This window comes from Coenobita brevimanus, chromosome 81 (genome assembly GCF_032717465.1).
Source record: "Coenobita brevimanus isolate Jiangsu-jjx chromosome 81, ASM3271746v2, whole genome shotgun sequence".
Taxonomy (NCBI): Eukaryota; Metazoa; Arthropoda; class Malacostraca; order Decapoda; family Coenobitidae; genus Coenobita; species Coenobita brevimanus.
Window position 1 is genome coordinate 16,026,652 of NC_137034.1, and position 12,860 is coordinate 16,039,511.

Here is a 12,860-nt window from a genome sequence, read left to right on the forward strand (position 1 = left end):
AGAGAATAGGCTATTTTGTGCGAATAGGAAGAACTGCAACCATAAACTGCACAATAATCTGCATTTTTTCGACCTTGAGCATGACCCAATCAGTGTAGTGGCCTGGATCAGACTGAGACAGCAGGCCTAGTGACGTCATGTGCGGCTAGGGACCCGTTTTCGTCCCTTCACGGACTGACCTGGTATTCTCTGGACCTTAGTTTCACGTAGCTCAGTAGCGGAAAAACATGACTCACTGCTTCTATACTGTTTCCATAGCACTTTTCTGTGACAAATGTCATACTGTAATTTAATCTCTTGTTGCAATTTAGTACTCGAGATGAAGAGATGACAATATTTGACCAGGTGGGTGCGAAATGAGTATAGATGTGTAGTGATGCCACCAGAAGTCACCCTCATGTGCTACACACTCGTTCCAATCCACAGGAGATGGTTGAAGGTTCTTCAGTAATGTACTGCCACTACAAGCATATGCCCGTCACCTACCCTTAAATCTTCTGAACTAAAGAATTATGAGATACAAGGTCTGTTCACTTAGTTTTCCTGCGCACATTTCGTGTCTCCAGCTGGAATCTCGGGGGAACGGGGTTACCATACAGAGAATAAAAGTAGCTTAAAGTGGTTGGGTAACTGTGGCAAATGAAAGCAGCTGGAGGATTATTCTGTCGCCCTTTCCAGCATTGTAATAAAATTATTTTTTGTTGTTGATCCCACTACTGTTAGTAACTACGTCCCATTTTTTTTTTTTTTTCATTCATTACCAGACGCCATGTATCCCAAACGGGGTGGCCAAGGGCTTAGTGTTAATTGTTTTACAGGGAGGGTCACTAATCCTCCACCAACCTCACTTGACACATAGCGATGCCAACAGCATCTGGTGTTCCCAGGTGGTCACCCATCCAAGTACTAACCAGACCCAACGTTGCTTAACTTCGCTGATCGGACGGGAAGCGGTGTACTCAACGTGGTATGGTTTACTGACTCATTATAAGCAGAGTAGGGTATATGAAGTAACATAACTGAATTCATCACTATTTGTATCCCTCTTATCTTTTCCATAGTGTTGGTGGTCCTATAGCAGTACTATATGTCCATTAGTTGTAATGCTTTTCATTATCACCATGGTTACTATCAACATAAACCTCATCATCATCGTCATGATCATCACTGTCATTACCACAGCTCCCTCAACTTCTATGAAGTACATCACCACAGCTCCCTCGATTTCTATGAAATACATTACTACAGCTCCCTCGACTTCTATGAAGTACATCACCACAGCTCCCTCGACTTCTATGAAGTACATCACCACAGCTCCCTCGACTTCTATGAAGTACATTACTACAGCTCCCTCGACTTCTATGAAGTACATCTCCTTTTCACACACGTATTTCAGACAAATAAGTCTGCGCTGAACAATACAAACACAGTATTTTCATATTCATTATCTCCATGAACACTATCTACTACAGTCATCATCATCACCACCAATATAACACCATCATCATGATCATCATCACTTGTGCATCATTATAGTGATTCCCGAGCTTCCATTTTCTCTCTCTCTCACTCTCTCTCACTCTCTCTCTCTCTCTCTCTCTCTCTCTCTCTCTCTCTCTCTCTCTCCACACACACACACACACACACACACACACACACACACGCAGTAACTTTAATCCCAGTTGAACTTCACATTTTTTCCCCTCCGTCTTCTGTGGATTTCCATGCATACTAAATTCAACCACACATCCTAACAAAGAACACCAAAAATAGGATCTTTTTTTGCTCTCTGATGACACTACATTTTCGAACAGTTCCTGTCAGGTTTCGCCTCTCACGTACTGTACTCTAAAATTAATTACCAAAGCCTGTTCACTTCTGCCTCTTTTATCTCTGGATTCACAGACGCTTAACGTTAAGCATGGATCATGGATCAAGATGGTGCTGGCTTCCACTACTTGCTAACGAACTTCCAAGGCATTGTATCTGAGATCAAAGTGAAGGCAGGTGTTTTCAGTGGTAATCATATTCGCCTTATACTCAATGATCAGGATTTTGGAAAGAGGCTGTCTGAGCTGGAAAGGGCTGCTTGGGAGAGCTTCGTGCTTTTTACCCAGAATTATCAACGAAATTTCAGAGCACCGATTTATGAGGAGCTTGTGGACAAGATGTTGAAGAGTTACAATGCACTCGGTGCTTGAATGTCACTCAAGCTACATTTCTTCCATTCTCATTTGGACTTCTTTCCATTTAATCTTTGCGATCTCAGTGGTGAACATGGCGAAAAGTTTCACCAGGAAATTGCCATATTGGAGAGCCGATATCAAGGATGATTCAGTCCAAACATGAGCGATTATTGTTGGACTTTACAGAGTGAAAATAATTGCACCTACAAACTCAAAAGCAACGTACGGAAGCACTTCTAATGTGCAAAGGTCTTGTAATAATGTTTTGTATATAACATGTTTGTGCTTAATATGTGCTATGAATAAAACTTTAAGTTTATTATTATTTTTTTTTTTTGTGACAATATATTGTCTTATTGACACTTGTTTAAAGAATTTGCATGCCTCAAGGAATTTTCCCTCACTTACGATGTACCACGTCAAGGTTACGGGATAACCAAATTACAGGGTCATATTAGAAATCGGGTATACCAAATTAGTTAGAAATTGTCGAGAGTAAGTCAGGAACATTTTGGCTTTTGACCAGTGTAATTATGCCATCTGTATTCTTTTTCATCTCACCTATAATTATGCCATCTGCATTCTTCCTCAACTATAACTATGCCATCTGTGTATCACCAGTCAATCAAAGCAGTCTTTCGTAAAACCATGAATTTAGTAAGATAGTGGGGTTTCGACCTGGGAACAAAGGTTTATGTTACAACTGAATACACCAAGGACATAATCACATAAAACAATGACTAACATACGAAGTGGATAAATTATAACAAGACAGTACCATAACACACCTGAGGGTAAGGAACACATTCACAAAAGCTAATGTCTTGCAACAGATCACAATATTAAATGAAAAATGTTATGTATGATAAGAGTGCATCAAAATCATCATGAATAAAGTACTCACGACATTGCCTCCCAAATGATGACTGGTGAAATAATGAGAAATGGGTGCTCTCCGAATCCGAACAGTCACTTACCAGCACCAATCTAAGACTGCCCCAGGCCCAGACACCACTCAAATCGAACCAAAGGAGCGGGAAGCAGTACCCATAATTCCCGAGAAACAATGGAGACACAAAAAGGGTATACACCACTTATGTACAGCAATTTATATATGTACAGTGCATACTCTGGTATATAATGCATACGATAATATACAATGATATATTTACAGCACAAAGAACTGAAGGTAAATATATACAAATTTAAACGCATAAAATGAAATATCTAAACCATGCAACAAGCATATCTTCAAACAAGCACAACACCACTTACAGTATATACAGCAATTTATATATGCAAAGAGCATACTCTGGTATAGAATGCATACGAAAATATACATATATATTTTTTTTATGCAAGGAAGAAGGAACCAAAGGCCGGAGCCCGCAAACCGTTCCTTCCAAGAAAAAACAAAAATAATACAAAAGAGAGCCAAAGTCAAGAACTATTCATCTCGAGATGCCTGGACACACTGCGTTTAAAAGACTGGAGATCACAGGAAGTAGGAAATACAGACACAGGAAGACAGTTCCAGTGTTGACCTGTTGCATAAATGAAACACTGGGAATAATGGTTAACTCTTGCATTGGAGAGTTGGACAGAAAAGAGATGAGAATTTGTTGCTAGGCGGGTGCTACGCACCCGTCGTAGAGGTGGAGGGATGCAAGCATACAGTTCAGAAGAGCAGTGACCATTGATGTAGCGATAGGAAAGAGATAAAGATGCAACAGTGCGTTGAAGAGACAGAGGTTGAAGGGAGCCAGTAAGAGGAGGAGAGTTGGTGAGACAAAAAGCCTTTGACTCCACCCTATTGAGAAGAGCTGCATGTGGGGAGCCTCCCCACACATGGGAGTTTACTCCAAACAGGGGCGAATAAAACCCATGTATAAAGTCAACAACTATGCAGGGGTAAAGAAGGCACAGAGTCGGCTTAGCACACCTAATCTCTTGGAAGCAGATTTTACAAGAGATTCAACATGATTTTTCCAAGATAAGTCCCGAGTGAATGAAACCCCAAGCATGTTCAAGGATGATGCAGGATTGAGCTGGATATTATTAAACCTTAGAGGGTACTCATATGGAAAATTGTGTCGGGTTGATAGGTGTAAAAACTGAGTTTCTGATGCATTAAAAACAACATTGTTTTCCCCCAGCCAGAGACACGAGCCAGGCCAGACATTAGGTGTGCCATAGCCTCATCTCTTGTTTGCTGAAGTAACTGCTGAGATGGACGTTGCTGGAACAGAATGGAAAAGTGAAGGGTGGAATCATCAGCCTACGAGTGGATAGGGTTAGATGTACAGCTTAGAAGGTCATTGATGAATAAAAGAAAGAGAGTTGGTGATAGGACAGAGCCTTGAGGAACACCACTGTTGATAGATCTAGGAGAAGAACGATGGCCGTCTACAACAGCGACTATAGAACTACCAGAAAGGAAACTACTAATGAAGGCACAGATAGAATGATAGAAACCGTAAGAGGGCAGTTTGGAAATTAAAGATTTATGCCAGACTCGATCGAAAGCCTTTGAGATGTCAAGTGCAATGGCAAAGCTTTCGCCAAAGTCCCGAAAGGAGGATGACCAGGAGTCTGAAAGGTAGATGAGAAGATCGGCAGTGAAGCGTCCCTGACAGAACCCATACTGATGATCAGAAAGAAGGTTGTTACAGAAAAGATGCTTTAAAATTCTTCTATTAAGAATTGACTCGACAGTTTTTGAAACAAAGGCTGTTAGAGCAATTGGACGATGGTTAGAGGGTTGGGAACGATCATCCTTCTTTGGGACTGACTGAATGAGAGCAAACTTCCAGCAAGAAGGAAAGGTACAAGTTGACAGACAAAGGCGAAAACGTTTACCTAGGCAGGGTGTAAGTACTGAAGCACAGTTACTGAGGACAACAGGAGGGACTCCATCAGGCCCATATGACTTGTTAGTATTAAGGCCAGTGATGACAGAAAATACATCAGCTGAAGCAATTTTAATGTGAGCCATGAAGAAGTCAGAGGGGGGAAGTGATGGAGGAACAGCACAGGAACCGTCTAAGGTGGAATTGGAGGAGTAAGTCCGAGCGATGAGATCTGATTTATCAGTAGAAGAAATAGCTACAGAGCCATCAGAAGAGAAAAGAGGAGGGAAGGATGATTGAGGTAAAGTTGTTAGCAAGGTTTTTGGCAAGGTGCCAAAAGGAGTGGGAAGAATTCGAGTTGGAGAATTGAGAGCACTTAGTACGGATGAAATTATTTTTAGGAGTGCGAAGAACAGACTTAGCACAATTCCAGACAGAAACATAAACAAGATGTGATTCAGGGGTGGGTTGGCTCTGGTACCTTTTATAGGCCCTCTCCTTGTTGCGGACAGCATTAGAACAAGCGTGATTAAACAAGGGCTTTCTTGAATTAGTCAAAGGATATGAGAAAGAATGTATGCTTCCATGCCCAAGAGAATAACCTCCATAATGCTCAAGGCACACTCAGATGGCTCCCGGCCGTGGAAAAAATAATCATTCCAGGGAAAATCAAAGAAGCACTGCCTAAGGGCCTCCCAATCTGCAGCTCCAAAGTGCCACAGACGACGTTTCTTTGGAGGGTCCACAGGCTGTTTCGGAGTGATAGGACAGGTTATGGTAATAAGGTTGTGATCGGAGGAGCCCAACGGATAGGAAAGATTACAAGTGTAAGCAGAAGGATTAGTTGTAAGGAAGAGGTCAAGTATGTTGGAGCTCTCTCAAAGGCGGTCACGGACAGCGGTAGGGTGCTGTACAAGCTACTCTAGGTCATTAAGGATAGAAGAGATGTAGGCTTGTTCCCCAGGCGAATCAGTGAAAGAAGAGGAGAACCAAAGGTGGTGGTGAACATTGAAATCTCCTAGAATGGAGATTTCAGAGAAAGGAGAAATGGATAGAATGTGTTCCATCGTAGAAGTAAGATAGTAAAAGAATTTTTGATAGTCGAATTAGGAGATAAATAAACAGTGCAGATATATTTAGTACGAGAACGACAAGAAAGCCGAAACCAGAGAGTAGAGAATTCAGAAGAATTAAGTTCAGGAACATGAAAGCAAGATATATCATTGTATACATATACACAACATCCACCTTTGGTTTTGAAAAGAGTATAGAGAAAGTAGGAGGAAACAGAAAAGGGTTTGCTGTCAGTTGCCTCAGACAGCTGAGTCTCTGTCAAGAAGAGGTAAGGTTTAGTGGAGAAGAGGTGGTGTTCGACAGAGAGAAAGTTTGAGGAAAGGCCGCAAATGTTGCAGAAATGAAGAAGAAGTGAGTCAGACAGTGGTTCCAGGCATCTCTCTGAGTCGTCACCGGGAGAGGGGCTGATGGTGAGGGATTTTGTGCCCCCCCCCTCCCGTTGGGACTCCGAGGCCTGATTTGCAGAAGCCATTTTACTTTTAATTTTGAGAAACAAGTGTAGTGTGTACTGTGCATGTAGTTTGGTGTTAACAGTTAGAGAAACTTGTATTGAAGATCATGCTGCCCTACTCTCTGTGCTACTGAGACACCGAAAAAGTTCAGCAAAGTTGGATGGTCGGGAACTAGTCCCGAGGGCTGATGAAAAGGAAGCTCCAGCTCTCCCTGTCATCAGCTTTCCATCCACCTTGGGAGTACTGCCCTGCTCAACTGGTGCTACAGGTAAATATACACATTTAACTAAACACATATAAGAGAATATCCAAAACAAGTAACAAGCATATCTTCAAACAAGCACAACAAATGGGGAATTCAATACGTTAATACTGAAAAATCCGAAATACAATCTGTATTCTTCCTCTTCTCAGCTATAAATCTTAACTAAAATTGTCCCTACTTCATCCTCCGAAAATAAATAGATAAATAAATAAATAAAATAGATATACAGACCATGAGCTTCAGTCACGTAAAAATTTCAGTCAAGCTGTGGCTGGTGTGAGAGGTGCAGCTGTCCAGACATTAATATGATTTGTGGCTGAATTTGCATAGCCTGCCTGTTTGACTACCAGAGAATGCAAGGAGAGAGAGAGAGAGAGAGAGAGAGAGAGAGAGAGAGAGAGAGAGGTATGGGATGACGAAAAGAAGCTGGGTGGTGGATGAAGAGTTTCAAGGGAACAAATTTGCCACCTCACGTGCGTTGTACAGGAACTGAACCCCTTCAGCCAGGTAATATATTAATATATTTTACTTTTGCTGCTTGCAGACCACTGTGCTCAAATTAGCGAAGGTAAGGGTTGATGAAGGCTGTATCTAACCCATCCACTTTGTAAAGTCTCTCCTAAGTTTAAGATAATTGTCTGGAGAACGAAGGAGGTAACTGAAAAAAGGACATCAATGAAGGAATTCAATTTACCTCTTATATATCTGTATCATATAATTTTCTTTCGGTCGTCTTCTTGTCACTGTCCTATTTTCCTTCCCCCATTTTCCTTCTTCAGTTCTTTTGCTTCTGTAGACGCGTTTTAGTATTAAGTTGAGGTTAACATTGAACAGTTGTGCCCAGGGCGCTAAGTAAAGAACTCAGTTAACACTACAGCTGTTGTCGTCGAATTTAAGGTATTTCATTTAGACAAACTCTACACAGTCTCTCTCTCTCTCTCTCTCTCTCTCTCTCTCTCTCTCTCTCTCTCTCTCTCTCTCTCTCTCTCATATATATAGTGTGTGGCAAGTCTACGCAATGGGGATAATTGATTTACAACATTAGTTACGCATGACGACTGCGGTGCTCATGCGTATATTCATTAATAATTTCAAATAGGTTAATATTTTTGCCTCATTAACACTGGCGATTTTAGTCAGTGTTCTCTTGTGTCATCATGAAATGTGTCATTTTGAGAAGATTTGTGGCACGATGTGGTGTGTCACAGAGATATCCCATTATTTCACGTTCACCCCTTCGGTACAATTGCGTCTGTTATGTTTAATTGTTCCCGCTGCCAGATTGTTATTATTATTATTATTATTATTATTATTATTATTAGCGAAGAGATAACTAGAGGTTCATTATGTTTCTTGTATTAATACCAGTAAAGTCAGCTGTGTGAGCCCGTGACGAGCCAGTGAACGCCATGTTATCACACTTTCCCTAAGATTATAGGTGGAATCTCCGATATTTAGTTGTTAGATCTGATGCCCAAAACACAGTGTTAGGCCGGACAACCTTTTTAAGTGTGATTTCATAACTGAAGCATTCACTGATTAGAGCCGAACATTGCCTTGGAAAACTCTAGATTCCAAGTGGTTCCTACGCCTTAATGGGCTTGTCACTGACAAAGTTTTTATCAGGAGAGCGCCGTGGTAGGTTTGCACAACGCCATATCTCCACCTAGTATATTTGTGTGTGTGCGTGTGTGTGTGTGTGTGTGTGTGTGTGTGTGTGTGTGTGTGTGTGTGTGTGTGTGTGTGTGTGTGTGTGTGTGTGTGTGTGTGTGTGCAATATTTTCCGGAAATATTAAAATCTAGAATACTTATTGTTTGGATAGAATATTAAATCAGTTTCGACTCGTAATGCATTCAGCGACATCACAGACACTGAAATATAATTAATAAAACCAACTTTCAGCAAAATTTCATTCACGGATGTGTGGCTGAGAAAAAAAAAAAAAGTTTTTCATTCGACAGAAAAATTTTCATTTTTCCTGCTACGCTCCACGAAGGATTTGAATAACGAATGCTTTTAGTAATAATATATATTTCTTTAAACACTACAAAAAAATGAATGTGGATGGCAGTTACTTAAAAATTATATTTGAGAGAGAGAGAGAGAGAGAGAGAGATTCATGCAAGGATTAGGCTGATGTAAAACAAGAGCAATCAATAAATGTGTCTTGTTTCCAAGAGTCTTCCATTTTCTTGTGCCTTAATTTCTAGTGTATATCCTACTGTCTATTTTCTAGTGTCTTCATTTCCCAATGTCTACACCTCCTATCGGCTATTTCCTAATGTCTGTTTCCTCATGTATTTATTTTTTAGTGTCTATTCCCTCGTGTCTTTATTTCCTAGTTTCTGTTTCCTCGTCATTTTATTTCCTAGTGTCTATTTCTTCGTGACTTTATTTCCTTGTGTCTATTTCCTCGTGACTTTATTTCCTTGTGTCTATTTCCTCGTGACTTTATTTCCTTGTGTCTATTTCCTCGTGACTTTATTTCCTTGTGTCTATTTCCTCGTGACTTTATTTCCTTGTGTCTATTTCCTCGTGACTTTATTTCCTTGTGTCTATTTCCTCGTGACTATTTCTTAGTGTTTGTTTCCTCGTGACTTTATTTCCTTGTGTCTACAGTATTTCCTCGTGACTCTCTTTCCTTGTATCTATTTCCTCGTGACTGTCTTTCCTGGCGTCTTTTTCCTCGTGACTTTATATCCTAATGTTGTACTGCCTGAACGGAAGACGGAACATTCTGAAATATTATCGTACTGGGTTCTGATTACTAGTTATTAATTTCCGTTCCTGAAAATATAATAACATGGCTCCTGTGTGTGTGTGTGTGTGTGTGTGTGTGTGTGTGTGTGTGTGTGTGTGTGTGTGTGTGTGTGTGTGTGTGTGTGTGTGTGTGAGAGTGACGGCGTGGAGAGGAGGCTGAAGGTCTCCAACATCTCGATTTAACAGGCAATCGCGACTAATTACCTGGCAATTAAGAACCACTGAACTGTTATGAGCTACCAGGAAGTGGACGCCTCACTAACTGTTGGGAGATTCACCGCTTTCTCTCTCTCTCTCTCTCTCTCTCTCTCATTAGCTTTCACTTGAGGACATATTCCATGAGCTGAATATGGTAACTTTGTTACCCTTCTCCCAATATTTTTTTTTTTTAAGCTATACTTTTTATTAAGTGATCCATTTTCTTAAGTGTCCTTTAATAAAGCAGTACTATGTAGTTGTATTTTTCCATCATTCACCAGTAATCACCGGTTCCATTCACTTTCCACCATCCTAGTCTGACGCCTCCTTACCTCACTCAACCACTGATACCCAACCTCTCGCTAAAGCAGGCCCCTAACCTTGTGCAGTGAAATACTAAATTCAGTTCGTCTCAACTGCTTCTTTATCACTGCTGGATTCAGTGACACTTGGGCTCGTATTCTCATCCGGTAGGAAGACTTCCTAACGCCTTTTCCTAAGCGATTTACTTTGTATTACACATTACTGCCCTCTTCTGTGTTGCATAAATCCCTCCCATATCGCCATACTCTGCATAGATAATGTACAAGGATATTAACCAGTCATATCCAGAAATAATTTGCTAAAGGCGAGGTGTTAGGGAGTTTTCTTTCACGACCAAGATACGAGCTTTAGACACTTTGGCCCTTATTCTCATGGGGTAAGGAGGCACCCTAGCACCTTTTCCTTAAAGATTTATTTTTCAAACGACGGAATACCGTTCACTTTTTTGCTTCTTCTATCCTTTCATGTCGACACAGATTGCATGAACAACACAAAAGCAACGTAAAGGAGCAGAATCAGAAATCAAGCAGTAAGGAAGATGTGTTAGTAAGTTTCCTGCCAGCAACAGAATACCGCCCTTGAATGAAACGTCGTGGGCTTAGGTGCATATCATCGAACTGTGGCTGATAATATGTACTATAGTAACTACGTCTAAGTCATGTATCTATGAATCCAGCAACGAGAAAGATGCAGGAGAGACAGACGAACTCACATTTTTAACAATACTAGTACATCCTTTGAAGCCCTCATAGGAATATCTCTTCATCATTAAACACTTTTTTCCCACACCATATTCTTCCCCTTATTCCTTGTCAGATTTTTTCCTCGTAATATATGAACACCATAAATATCTTGCACTCGGTTTCACATTCTTTCTCTGTTATTCATCTTCCTTTGAGCATCCGCTCCATGTATCTAGTTGCTCGTAAGATTAAGTGGATCTATTCCGCCAAGCGATAAATACTTGCTTTGCAGATTAAGACAACTCAGACTGCTCTTTGCTTGCTCCCACGATTCTTCACTCTCCATGATTTCATTCTAGTTTTGCATACTTCAGAATCTCACTTCATTGTCTGCAGAACATTTATTTGGTTTATGGTAATGTTATTCTTCTTGATCTTTTTGCACTTCCTTGTAAATATTCTAAATATTCTCTCTCTCTCTCTCTCTCTCTCTCTCTCTCTCTCTCTTAAGTGGACAGAACACCGAACTGGTCTGTGTCAAATTACGTTTAAAATATATGAATATAAATATTGTTACAGTCTACCGTCGCCCTACTCATACTCCAGAGGAAGACACAGAACTATATAGTACCTTGCAGGAAGTTCTTGATGGGGACGAAACGTTGATTACCGGCGACTTCAACCTGCCGTCAGTAAATTGGAATACAGTTACCGGTAGCAGTAATAATGACAAAAGAATGACAGATTTCATTAAGAATAACTTTTTATTTCAATGTGTCACGGAACCGACAAGACAGGGCAATATCTTAGATCTTGTTATCACTACAAATGAAGATATGGTCTCAAGCCTCACTGTGGGTGAACATCTAGCATCTAGCGATCATAATCTCATAAGATTTTCCATGAACCTCTCACATAATGAGTGCACAAGTAAAACTGAAATGCCGGACTATAAAAACGCAGATTTTAACGGCCTAAAGGACGCCCTGAGTACACTAGCTGAGCACATAGAAAGAATTAATGATGCAAACGAAATGTGGGCAGAATTTAAGCACGTATTCATGACCGCTCAAAACAAGTACGTGCCAATGAAATCCAGACAAAACATGGGTAGAAACAAACCAGCGTGGTTTAATGCCGATATTAGCAAAGCAGTTAAAGAAAGAAACCGTCTCCACACCTTGCTTAAAAGTCACTCCAGTGAATTACTCACAGGGCAATATACCAGTAGTAGAAGAAAAGTTAAAAAACTCATTAGAACAGCTAAACGACAATTTGAAATTGATATAGCAAAAACAAGTTCTACGGATCCTAAGCTTTTTTATGGATACATTAACGGCAATAAGAGACTCAAGGCGGGCATTGGTCCACTTATCAGCGACGAGGGTGCTCTTATCTCGGACGATCAGGAAATTGCCTCTACTTTAAATAAGTTTTTCAGTTCAGTTTTCACAGTAAACGCCAATGACACCATCGAAGAGCATCAAATGTCAACCCAAAACGCACTAAGTGACATGCATATTAGCAGTAATGAAGTGAGAGATAAACTTAATAAAATGAACGGTAATAAGACTCCCGGCCCAGACAATTTCTACCCTAAAATACTGAAATATGTGATGGATGTAATATGCAGCCCTCTAACATCTATCTTTAACAAGTCCCTACAACAAGGAAAGGTTCCAGCAGACTGGAGACTGGCTAACGTGACCACTATATATAAAAAGGGCAGTAGAGATCAACCAGGTAATTATAGACCAATTAGCCTAACCTCTGTCTTGGGAAAGATCCTCGAATCATTAATTAGAGATAGGATAGTTGAGTTCCTAGAAACTAATAACGTAATTAGGAACAGCCAGCATGGCTTCAGAAAGCGGAGATCATGCGTGACAAATTTAATTGAGTTTTACGATGCACTTTTTAAAATGAATGATTGTACCAGGTCACTTGATATAATCTACTTAGACTTCCAGAAAGCCTTTGACAAAGTGCCGCATGATAAACTAATGACAAAAGTAAGATCACTCGGAATTGGCGGAAACATTCACAGGTGGATACGTTGCTGGTTAAG

General features: G+C 40.5%; 1 non-coding gene across 1 annotated transcript; it reads right to left on the minus strand.

The window, feature by feature from the left end:
- Positions 1 to 862: 862 nt before the first annotated feature.
- LOC145409571 (5S ribosomal RNA) lies at positions 863 to 982 on the minus strand. Its single transcript, XR_013899136.1, has one exon. It is a non-coding gene; the product is annotated as a 5S ribosomal RNA (ribosomal RNA).
- Between the last annotated feature and the right edge of the window lie 11,878 nt (positions 983 to 12,860).